Source organism: Ranitomeya variabilis, chromosome 4 (assembly GCF_051348905.1).
Source record: "Ranitomeya variabilis isolate aRanVar5 chromosome 4, aRanVar5.hap1, whole genome shotgun sequence".
NCBI lineage: Eukaryota > Metazoa > Chordata > Amphibia > Anura > Dendrobatidae > Ranitomeya > Ranitomeya variabilis.
Window position 1 is genome coordinate 16,415,468 of NC_135235.1, and position 13,230 is coordinate 16,428,697.

Here is a 13,230-nt window from a genome sequence, read left to right on the forward strand (position 1 = left end):
GGTGAGCCATGCGATATTCACCTGTCCCCGTTCCACCGCCGGTCTCCGTCTTCCATGCCCTCTGCCTGAACAGTCACTGCAGAGACCCGGAAGACACAGTGGCGCGCCGTGGTGGAACGGGGACAGGTGAATATCGCAAGTGCCAGGGGCCTGAGCGAGTATGTCTTCTTCTTTTTTTTTTTTTTTTTTAACCCCTTAGTGACAGAGCCAATTTGGTACTAAATGACCAGGCCAATTTGTACAATTCTGACCACTGTCACTTTATGAGGTTATAACTCTGGAACGCTTCAACGGATCCTGCTGATTCTGAGATTGTTCTTTCGTGACATATTGTACTTCATGTTAGTGGTAACATTTCTTCGATATTACTTGCGATTATTTTTGAAAAAAATGGAAATATGGCAAAAAAAATTTAAATTTTGCAATTTTCAAACTGTATTTTTATGCCCTTAAATCAGAGAGATATGTCACAAAAAATAGTTAATAAATAATATTTACCACATATCTACTTTACATCAGCACAATTTTGGAAACAATTTTTTTTGTTAGGGAGTTATAAGGCTGGAGTCACACTTGGCGTAACACAATACGCCATGTATTATACGTCCGTACTACGGCCATAATACGGAGAAATGTTCCCAAAATAGTGATCCGTAGTCAGGGTGTGTCAGCGTATTTTGCGCATGGCATCCTCCGTATGTAATCCGTATGGCATCCGTACTGCGAGATTTTCTCGCAGGCTTGCAAAACCGACATCTAATGGATTTATGTGCTCAAATGTTCGGGAAAACATATATACAGTGTGTGTGTATATATATATATATATATATATATATATATATATATATATATATATATATATATATATATATATATATATATATATATATATATATAGTCATTGAGACACATATATATATATTCTGTATTTAGATTTCATTCAGCGCGATATCTGTGAACAGCCGGTAATTCAATTGCCGGCTTCTCATTTCTCCTTCACAAACCCGACATGATATGAGACATGATTACATACAGTAAACCATCTCCTATCCCCTTTTTTTTGCATATTCCACACTACTAATGTTAGTAGTGTGTATGTGCAAAATGTGGGCGCTGTAGCTGCTAAAATAAAGGGTTAAATGGCGGAAAAAATTGGCGTGGGCTCCCGCGCAATTTTCTCCGCCAGAATGGTAAAGCCAGTGACTGAGGGCAGATATTAATAGCCAGGAGAGGGTCCATGGTTATTGGCCCCCCCGTGGCTAAAAACATCTGCCCCCAGCCACCCCAGAAAAGGCACATCTGGAAGATGCGCCTATTCTGGCACTTGGCCACTCTCTTCCCACTCCCTGTAGCGGTGGGATATGGGGTAATGAAGGGTTAATGCCACCTTGCTATTGTAAGGTGACATTAAGCCAGATTAATAATGGAGAGGCGTCAATTATGACACCTATCCATTATTAATCCAATTGTATGAAAGGGTTAAAAAACACACACACACATGATTTAAAAGTATTTTAATGAAATAAACAAACAGGTTGTTTTAATAATTTATTGCTCTCTCAATCCATCAGCAACACCCTCGCTTGGCAAAATAATAAACGCACAATATACATACCTTCTGATGTCCGATCAAGTCCCACGATGTAATCCATCTGAAGGGGTTAACTAATATTACAGGCATGAGCTGCGATAAACCACTCGCTCGTGCCTGTAATCCCCGGGTGCTGAAAGGAAAGCTGGATCTGTACTTACATTGAGTTGCGGTGATGCGCCCCTGCTGGATGTTCTCATGAACTGCAGCCTGGGAACTTTTTCCCACGCTCCAGATCATATGAGGACATCCACCAGGGGGCGCATCACCGCGACTGAAGGAAATGTAGGTCAATGACCTACATTTCATTCATTCGCCGGGGATTACAGGCACGGAGCACAGCTGCATTTGCAGGGCTCCTGCCTGTAAAATATTTTAACCCCTTAAGATGGATTACCTCGTGGGACGTGACGGTTCAGCTGAGGGTATGTATCTTGTGCGTTTATTATTTTGCCAAGCGAGGGCCTGCAAATGGATTGAGAGAGCAATAAATTATTAAAACAACCGCTGTGTTTATTTCATTAAAATACTTTTAAATCATGTGTGTGTGTGTTTTTTAACCCTTTCATACAATTGGATTAATAATGGATAGGTGTCATAATTGACGCCTCTTCATTATTAATCTGGCTTAATGTCACCTTATAATAGCAAGGTGGCATTAACCCTTCATTACCCCATATCCCACCGCTACAGGGAGTGGGAAGAGAGTGGCCAAGTGCCAGAACAGGTGCATCTTCCAGATGTGCCTTTTCTGGGGTGGCTGGGGGCAGATGTTTGTAGCCAGGGGGGGGCCAATAACCATGGACCCTCTCCTGGCTATTAATATCTGCCCTCAGTCACTGGCTTTACCACTCTGGCGGAGAAAATTGCGCGGGAGCCCACGCCAATTTTTTCCGCCATTTAACCCTTTATTTTAGCAGCTACAGCGCTGAAATTTTGCACATACACACTACTAACATTAGTAGTGTGGAATATGCAAAAAAAATGGGGCTATGAGATGGTTTACTATGTGTAAACCATGTCTCATATCATGTGGGGTTTGTGCAGGAGAAATGAAAAGCCGGCAATTGAATTACCGACTTTTCACTAACACCGCTGCATATTTCTCGCAAGTCACACTGCTGGACCGTGTGGAATCCGTATTTTTCTCGCCCCCATAGACTTTCATTGGCGATTTTTTTGCGCAATACGCTGACAAACGCAGCATGCTGCGATTTTGTACGGCCGTAGAAAGCCGTATAATACGGATCCGTAATATACGGCTAATAGGAGCAGCCCCATTGAGAATAATTGTGCCGTATGTAATGCGAGTTTTACGGACGTAGTTTCTGCGCTCTTACGTCCGTAAAACACGCATGTGTGACCCCAGCCTAAGAGTTAAAAGTTGACCAGCAATTTCTAATTTTTACACCATTTTTTTTTAGGGACCACATCACATTTGAAGTCATTTTGAGGGGTCAATATGATAGAAAATAACCAAGTGTGACACTATTCTAAAAACTGCACCCCTCAAGGTGCTCAAAACCACATTCAAGAAGTTTATTAACCCTTTACGTGCTTCACAGGAACTGAAACAATGTGGAAGGCAAAAATGAACATTTAACTTTTTTTTGCAAACATTTTACTTCAGAACCATTTTTTTTTATTTTCACAAGTGTAAAAACAGAAATTTAACCATAAGTGTTGTTGTGCAATTTCTCCTGAATACGCCGATACCCCATATGTGGGGGTAAACCACTGTTTGGGCGCACGGCAGAGCTTGGAAGAGAAGGAGCGCCGTTTGACTTTTTCAATGCAGAATTGGCTGGAATTGAGATCGGATGCCATGTCACGTTTAGAGAGCCCCTAATGTGCCTAAACAGTGGAAACCCCCCACAAGTGACACCATTTTGGAAACTAGACCACTTAAGGAACTTATCTAGATGTGTGGTGAGCACTTTGAGCCCCCAAGTGCTTCACAGAAATTTATAAAGTAGAGCCGTGAAAATAAAAAATCCTTTTATTTTTCCTCAAAAATGATTTTTTAGCCTGCAATTTTTTATTTTCTCAAGGGTAACAGCAGAAATTGGACCCCAAAATTTATTGTGCAATTTATGCTGAGTAGGCTGATACCCCATATGTTGGGGTAAATCACTGTTTGGGCGCATGGCAGAGCTCGGAAGGGAAGGAGCGCCGTTTTGGAATGCAGACTTTGATAGAATGGTCTGCGGGCGTTATGTTGCGTTTGCAGAGCCCTTGATGTACCTAAACAGTAGAAACCCCCCACAAGTGACCCCATTTTGGAAACTAGACCCCCCAAGGAACTTATCTAGATGTGTGGTGAGAACTTTGAATGCCCAACTGCTTCACAGAAGTTTATAATGCAGAGTCGTGAAAATAAAAAATATTTTTTTCTCCACAAAAAAGATTTTTTAGCCCCCAAGTTTTTATTTTCACAAGGGTAACAGGAGAAATTGGACCCCAAAAGTTGTTGTCCAATTTATCCCGAGTACGCTGATGCCCCATATGTGGGGGTAAACCACTGTTTGGGTGCACAGCAGAGCTCGGAAGGGAGGGAGCACCATTTGACTTTTTGAGCGCAAAATTGGCTGTGGCGTTTAGAGTCCCCCTGCTGTACCTAAACAGTGGAAACCCCCCAAATATAACTCCAACCCTAACCCGAACACACCCCTAAGGCTTCTTTCACACTTCAGTTGTTTGGCGTCAGTCAGCTCCGACATAGTGACGTTTTTTTGACGGATCCGTTACTTGGCAGTTGTCTGGGAAAAGTATCTACTTTTTGGAGCATGCGCAATTGAAAAAGCGGATTGGGGTGACGGATCCGCCGAAATGACGGTAACGACGGATCCGTCGCCCATAGGCGGCCATTCTATGGAATGACGAACGCGACGGATCCGCCGTGAACCGCCATTTCGGCGCAGACAAAAAATGTTACAATGGCCGTCAATGTCTAGATGACGTCCGCCAAATCTCGACGCATCCGTCACATGGCGGATGGAACGGACGACCATCCGCCACAATCCGTCGCTAACGCATGTCTATGGGAAAATAGCGGAACCGCCAAAAAAAATTGGCGGATCCGCTATTTGACGAAAATGGCGGTTTCAGACTGACGCCAAAAGACTGAAGTGTGAAAGAGGCCTAACCCTAATGCCAACCCGATCCATAATCCTAATCACAACCCTAAGGATAATCGCAACCCTAACCTCAAAACAACCATAACCCTAATCAGAACTCTAAATCCAATACACCCCTAATCCTAATCTCAACCCTAACCTTAAACCTAACCCTAATCCCAATACACCCCTAATCCCAACCCTAACCTTAACCCTAATCCCAAACGTAACCCTAATGCCAACCCTAATCCAAACCCTAATTCCAACCCTAACCCTAACTTTAGCCGCAACCCTAGTCCTAACTTTAGCCCCAACTCTAACTCTAGCCCTAACTTTAGCCCCAACCCTAGCCCTAACTTTATCCCCAACCCTAACCCTAAATTTAGCCCCAGATCTAACCCTAAATTTAGCCCCAGCTCTAACCCTAAATTTAGCCCCAACCCTAACCCTAAATTTAGCCCCAACCCTAACCCTAGCCCTAACCCTAACCCTAATTTTAGCCCCAACTCCTCTCTCCTGCCGGCCGGCAGATGGCAGTAGAGAGCGGGCGCATTGCGCATGCGCCCGCCATTTTCTTTCCATAGGAAGAAACCGGCAGCCAGGAGAAGACACAGGAGGACCCAGGGACACCGGTAGGTATGATAGGGTCCCCGAATCCCCCTATTTCTCTGTCCTCTGATGTGCGATCACATCAGAGGACAGAGAATTACACATCGCTTTTTTTTTTTTTGCGGTCGCCGGTAAACAGTTAATTACCGGCGATCGCAAAACAGGGGTCGGTAAAAACCAACCCCGATAATGTTCTTTGGGGTCTCGGCTACCCCCAGCAGCCGAGACCCCAAAGATGTGCCGGTCGGCGGGCGCACTGCGCATGCGCCCGCCATTTTTAAGATGGCGGCGCCCATCGGGAGCCACGAGGAGCACCGGGGGAGACAGGTGAGTATCGGGGGGGCATCGGGGGCGATTGGGGACCCCATTTCTCTGTCCTCCGATGTGCGATCACATCGGAGGACAGAGAAATTAAATGGGAAATCGCGTTTTTTGGGGGTTTTTTGCGACCGCCGGTTAACGGTTAATTACCGGCGATCGCAACTCGGGGGTCGGTAAAAAAAAACCCGAATCATGTTCTCTGGGGTCTCGGCTACCCCCGGTAACCGAGACCCCAGAGAAAATCTGACTCTGGGGGGCGCTATTCACTTTTTCCACAGCGCCGTTAATTAACGGCGCTGTGGTTTAAGTACCCTTAGCGGCCGCCTTTAAAAGGCGTATCGGCGGTCATTAAGGGGTTAAGTTGCAGCAGCAGCAGCAGCATATGGGGCATAATATTCTATGGAGCATCTTATGGGGCCATCAACCTTTGTGCAGCATTATATGGGTAATAATATTCTATGGAGCATCTTATGGGGCCATCATTAACCTTTTATGCAGCATTATATGGGGCATATTTTAATATGGAGCATCTTATGGTGCCCATCTGAACTTTATGGAGCATTATATGGGGCGTATTTTGTATGGAGAATCTTATGGGGCCCATCATGAACTGTATGGAGAATTATATGGGGCTCCTGATTCAATATGGATATTTAAAAACACTTAACCTACTGACGTCTATTTAATGGTACAATATCTGCTTGTTGTCATCTACTGCTTATCATCCTGCAGCATTCCCTTTAATGGTACAATATCTGCTTGCTGTCAAATACTTCTTATCATCCTGCAACATTCCCTTTAATGGTATATAACAGTGCCTGCTGAATGTGTGCTAATTCCATTTGTTGCATTGTACTCACTGCTGTGTATCCATGCTGGGGCTACAGGCGATGTTATCTGGTGCAAGGTGTTAGAGCACATGGACGTAGCCAGGCCCAGTGCCTTTGATCATGTAACCTCCCGTGGTGTGTTGGCCAATTGCTAATTTATCTCAAATCAGGTCCCACAATTTCTTTCACCTGATCCTCTACTTAGGGTACCGTCTCACAGTGGCACTTTGGTCGCTACGACGACACGATCCGTGACGCTCCAGCGTCGCTCCATTATCTCTCCAGCGTCGTAGACTGCGGTCACACTTCGCAATGCACGGCGCTGGAGCGATAATTTCATGACGTATTTGCGATGTAGAAGCCATTGGTTACTGGGCGCACATCGTATACAATATCGTGCACACCTTTGTTACACGATGCGATCATGCCGCCACAGCGGGACACTTGACGACGAAAGAAAGTTTCAAACAATCTGCTACGACGTACGATTCTCAGCGGGGTCCCTGATCGCAGTAGCGTGTCAGACACAGCGAGATCGTAAGTATATCGCTGGAATATCACGGATCGTGCCATCGTAGCGACCAAAGTGCCACTGTGAGACGGTACCCTTAGTCCTATAAATTTAGTAGCATTCTAGGGGTGCACGCGTGTGGGGTCTGGCACGCGTTACCCGGCAGTTGTTGTGAATTCTGCTCTTGGGCTCCCTCCGGTTGTTATAAGTGGTAGCGCTGTTGTCTTTGGATCGCTGCATTCATCAGGTGTGTCCACTTATTGCAGTTTTGACTGGGCTATTTAGTCTTGCTTGACCCTTTAGTCAGTGCCAGTTGTCCATTGTTCCTGGAGGATTCACATTCCTGCCTGGTCTCTCCTGCTTTGCTGTTCATTTCAACAAAGAGAAGTTCTGGCTTTGTTTTTTGCAGTCCACATGCTGTGGGCCTTATTGTTCAGTTCTTTTCTATGTTTTTGTCTTGTCCAGCTTGGTCTGTATAAGGATTTGTTCAGCCAAGCTGGTATCTCTGGAGATGCAGATATACCCTCCATATCTTTAGTTAGCTGTGGAGATTTTGTATTTTCTGTGGTGGATATTTTCTAGTGTTTTAATACTGACCGCATAGTACTCTGTCCTATCCTTTCTATTCAGCTAGAGCGGCCTCCTTTGCTAAATCCTGATTTCAGTCTGCGTATGTTATTTTCCTCTCCTCTCACAGTCAATATTTGTGGGGGGCTGTCTATCCTTTGGGGATTTTCTCTGTGGCAAGATAGTTTTCCCTTTTCTATCTCTAGGGGTATTTAGTCCTCCGGCTGTGTCGAGATGTCTAGGGAGTGTTAGGTACATTCCACGGCTACTTCTAGTTGCGGTGTTAAGTTCAGGGTCTGCGGTCAGTACAGGTACCACCTTCTCCAGAGTACGTCTCATGCTGCTCCTAGGCCACCAGATCATAACAGGCAGTAAAGTATCGTGAAGTGCAGTTAATTCAATGGCAGTTAGTCTCGGCAGGAGTCAGGACCCCACTCTATATCGCTGTTTCTTTTGAGTATGTCTGCTGAGTAAACACTTGTTATTACTTGGATCTAGCTTTTCGATTAACCCATCTTACTCCTTCATCATGGATCAACATATGCGCTTACAGTACTCCTCTGCTTACCTGCTCCTCAACCTCAAATCTGTCCTAATAAAACATAAAACAAGCCACCCACTCTCCTTTTCCCACCTGCTCTGTCTCCCTCTGCTTCTCCTCACTGCTGGCGACATATCTCCCAACCCTGGACCCAACAGCTCCTACCTCCTCCTTTGGCATCAAAGACCTCGCCCTATCCTGGATCTCCTCATACCTTTCCAACCGCACATTAGCGTTTCCCACTCCCACACTACCTCCTCATCCCACCCTCTCGCTGTTGGAGTTCCCCAATGCTCTGTTCTAGGACCCTTACTCTTCTCAATGTATACACTTGGCCTGGGACAACTCATAAAGTGTCATGGATTCCAGTACCTCCTTTATGCTGATGATACTCAAATCTACCTCTCTGGCCCAGACGTCACCTCTCTGCTGTCCAGAGTTCCAGAAGGTCTATCAGCCATATCGCCTCTTGCTTCCTCAAACTCAATGTGGACAAATCTGAACTCATCATCTTTCCTCCATCTCATAGATCTTCTTTACCTGACCTATCTATCCCAATTAACGACATCACGCTTTCCCCCGTACCGGAAGTCCGCTACCTCGGAGTAACCCTGGACTTGCTCTGTCCTTAAAACCAGACATCCAAGCTCTTTCCACTTTCATTCTTTCCTCAACCGCCAATCTACTAAAATGCTTGTGCATGCCCTCATCATCTCCCGCCTCGACTACCGCAACATCCTTTTCTGTGGCCTCCCTGCTAACACCCTTGCACCTCTCCAGTCCATCCTTAACTCTGCTGCCTAATTCATCTCTCTCCTTGCTACTCCTCCGCTTCCTCCCTCAGCAAATCTCTTCACTGGCTCCCATTCCCTCAGCGTATCCAGTTCAAATTACTAATACTGACATACAAAGCCATCCATAACCTGTCTCCTCCATGTATCTCTGAACTAATCTCCCGCTATCTTCCCTCACGCAATCTCTGATCCTCCCAAGACCTCCTTCTCTCCTCCACACTTATTCGCTCATCACCCAACCGCCTCCAAGACTTCTCCCGAGTGTCCCCCATTTTCTGGAATTCTTTGCCCCAACACGTCCGACTATCAACCACATTCGGATCCTTCAGACGGAACCTGAAAACCCACCTCTTCAGGAAAGCCTACAGCCTGCACTGACCCCGCTGCCTCCTCACCAGTACCGGAGCTACCGCCTCACCAACACCGGAGCTCCTGCAACCCTCAACCTATTGTCTCCATCCACACCATCCCGTAGAATGTAAGCCCGCAAGGGCAGGGTCCTCGTCCCTTTGTATCAGTCTGTAAATGTTAGTTTGCTTACTGTAAGTGATATCTGTAATTTATATGTAACCCCTTCTCACGTACAGCACCATGGAATCAATCGTGGTATATAAATAAATAATAATGTCTCAATCAATTTTACTTTATTGGTATCTATTGTTATTTTTGAAATTTACCAGTAGCTGCTGCATTTCCCACCCTAGGCTTATACTCGAGTCAATAAGTTTTCCCAGTTTTTTGTGTCAAAATTAGGGGTCTCGGCTTATACTCGGGTCGGCTTATACTCGAGCATATATGGGTAAGTTAACTATATACAGTACAGAAAACACACCAAAAACAGGCAGAGATGCTTACCTGTCTAAATGGGCCTCAATACAAATGCACAAGCAGGGTGCAGCGGACCCAAATAAGATAGCAAATGCACTCTGTATGTGGCGTGTATGGTTCTGTACACTGTGGCCTCTGTTCACACAGGATGCATTTTAGTTAGCACTGGGCAGCCCGCCATAGGGCATCATTAATAGGCTGAGAACCAGATGCTCTGCATTCCTTGTGTGAACACGCCACATACAGAGTTATGTATCTTAGTGCATTGGTGTACCACACGGCCAATCCCTGATTGAAGGCTGGCTGTTTCATTAGGTATTGCACCTGTGCATTTGCTATTTTATTTGGGTCCGCTGCACCCTGCTTGTGCATTTGTATTGAGGCCCATTTAGACAGGTAAGCATCTATGCCTGTTTTTGGTGTGTTTTCTTGAATTTTTCCTTTTTTTGGTGTTTTTCTTTTTATATACAGTACTGACCAAAAGTTTGGACACACCTTCTTATTTAAAGATTTTTCTGTTTTTTCATGACTATGAAAATTGTACATTCACACTGAAGGCATCAAAACTATGGATTAACACATGTGTAATTATATGCTTAACAAAAACATGTGAAACAACTGAAAATATGTCTTATATTCTAGGTTCTTCAAAGTAGCCACCTTTTGCTTTGATGACTGCTTTGCACACTCTTGGCATTCTCTTGATGAGCTTCAAGAGGTAGTTACCGGGAATGGTCTTCCAACAATCTTGACGGAGTTCCCAGAGATGCTTAGCACTTGTTGGCCCTTTTGCCTTCACTCTGCGGACCAGCTCACCCCACTCTTGGTTAAATAGCCCTTACACAGACTAGAGGTTTGTTTGGGTCATTGTCCTGTTGAAAAATAAATGATGGTCCAACTAAACGCAAACTGGATGGAATAGCATGCCGCTGCAAGATGCTGTGGTAGCCATACTGGTTCAGTATGCCTTCAATTTTGAATAAATCCCCAACAGTGTCACCAGCAAAGCACCCCCACACCATCACACCTCCTCCATGCTTCACGCTGTGAACCAGGCATGTAGCGTCCATCCGTTCACCTTTTCTGCGTCGCACAAAGACACGGTGGTTGGAACCAAAGATCTCAAATTTGGACTCATCAGACCAAAGCACAGATTTCCACTGGTCTAATGTCCACTCCTTGTGTTCTTTAGCCCAAACAAGTCTCTTCTGCTTGTTGCCTGTCCTTAGCAGTGGTTTCCTAGCAACTATTTTACCATGAAGGCCTGCTGCACAAAGTCTTCTCTCAATAGTTTTTGTAGTGATGTGTTCGCTGCTAGACCTCTGTGTGGCATTGACCTGGTCTCTAATCTGAGCTGCTGTTAACCTGCGATTTCTGAGGCTGGTGACTCGGATAAACTTATCCTCAGAAGCAGAGGTGACTCTTGGTCTTCCTTTCCTGGGGCGGTCCTCATGTGAGCCAGTTTCTTTGTAGCGCTTGATGGTTTTTGCCACTGCACTTGGGGACACTTTCAAAGTTTTCCCAATTTTTCCGACTGACTGACCTTAATTTCCAAAAGTAACGATGGCCACTCATTTTTCGTTACTTATCTGCTTTTTTCTTGCCATAATACAAATTCTAACAGTCTATTCAGTAGGACTATCAGCTGTGTATCCACCAGACTTCTGCACAACACAACTGATGGTCCCAACACCATTTATAAGGCAAGAAATCCCACTTATTAAACCTGACAGGGCACACCTGTGAAGTGAAAACCATTCCCGGTGACTACCTCTTGAAGCTCATCAAGAGAATGCCAAGAGTGCGCAAAGCAGTCATCAAAGCAAAAGGTGGCTACTTTGAAGAACCTAGAATATAAGACATAATTTCAGTTGTTTCACACTTTTTTTGTTAAGTATATAATTTCACATGTGTTAATTCATAGTTTTGATGCAGTCTGTGTGAATGTACAATTTTCATAGTCATGAAAATACAGAAAAAGCTTTAAATGAGAAGGTGTGTCCAAACTTTTGGTCTCTACTGTATAGCTACGGGAACAATAGGTTATATAACTTCCTATAACTGTTAGACCACACTGACTTTGGCAGATTTTGGATGCAAAATCTGCAACAAAATACAGCTGCGGACATGAGGGCATGCTGTTAATTTTCAAATCTACAGCATGTCTATTATGTTGTGGATTCGCCTCCGATTCTTCCAACAGATTTCCCCCTTTGCAAGTCTGTGTTTTCGTGAGCGTATGTATCTAACTGCCTCCCTTCTGCAGAAACTCTGTGTGGCCCAAAGACTGATTACTGCAGTTCTCTGCAGACAGTACTTGCTCCAGGCAAACCAGCACTGCCAATCACAAGTCAGGGAAGCGAAGCATGCAATACCAGTGGCGGAACAGTGCACCGAGCCTCTTGTCCACACCCAGGGTGCACAGAGCACCATAATTAGTATACGTAATTAAACTTCAGTTTCTACAGAATGGAGGCAGCGATTAGAACACTAAAGATGGGATTTTTTTTTAAGGGATATATCCCCTACAAGGCTATGTGCTTAGTTTATAATGTCAGTTTGGGCTAATAACAGGAACAGACAGTGAACAACAAACCAACAAACAACATAAAAACAAACACTTCAGGCTCATAGAAAACTAAGGTGCCAAGGACCTAGATGCACACAATATAATCTTTTTGGATCATTTATCGACACGTGTGCACACCTTAAAATGCAAAATAGTATATCCTTGTCACATCATATTAACAACTTCTGTCTGCGTACTAGGTAGTGCAATAATCTGCATCCTTTTTCACTGCACCACTCCAATGTATGCTTATACTTGCATTCCATAAAAAGAGCCTGTAGAAAAAAGGCTTGATGTATATGGGGACTTCGGTATACCCACCCTCCTTTCTACACCCGGATTGCTGGGATCATATTGGAACTCATCTCTGAGACCGGTGACGATATATGTGATGAAGGAATGAACATATACCCGGGTGAGATTTTTTTCTACAGGCTCTTTTTATTAGAATGCAAGTATAAGCATACATTGGAGTGGTGCAGTGAAAAAGGATGCAGATTATTGCACTACCTAGTACGCAGACAGAGGTTGTTAATATGATGTGACAAGGATATACTATTTTGCATTTTAAGGTATTTCCACTACCTAGTGTGCACACGTGTCGATAAATGATCCAAGAAGATTATAATGTGTGCATCTAGGTCCTTGGCACCTTAGTTTTCTATGAGCCTGAAGTGTTTGTTTTTTATGTTGTTTGTTGGTTTGTTCTTCACCGTCTGTTATCGGTTTTTTTTTTAAAGGATATATTAAAAGGTATAATATTTTAATATTTTCACTACTACCTTGCTATACATAATTTCATTTGGATTGGTAGATTTTCCTAAATTAATAACAGGAACAGAATAGCCGGTGTCGGGAGCGCAAAAGGAGAACACGGACACCAGTTAGGCTGGTTTTACCCTAACTGGTGTCTGTGTTCTCCTTCTGTGCTCCTGACACCGGCTATTCTGTAC

At 44.4% G+C, this 13,230-nt stretch overlaps 1 protein-coding gene and 1 long non-coding RNA gene across 5 annotated transcripts in view; one reads left to right on the forward strand and one right to left on the reverse strand.

The window, feature by feature from the left end:
- The window catches only part of LOC143769459 (uncharacterized), a 171,140-nt gene that overhangs the window by 59,367 nt on the left and 98,543 nt on the right, over window positions 1-13,230 (forward strand). The window lies entirely within an intron of this gene.
- RBM20 (RNA binding motif protein 20) overlaps window positions 1-13,230 on the reverse strand; it is a 171,491-nt gene that overhangs the window by 32,569 nt on the left and 125,692 nt on the right. The gene's annotated exons all lie outside the window — the stretch shown is intronic.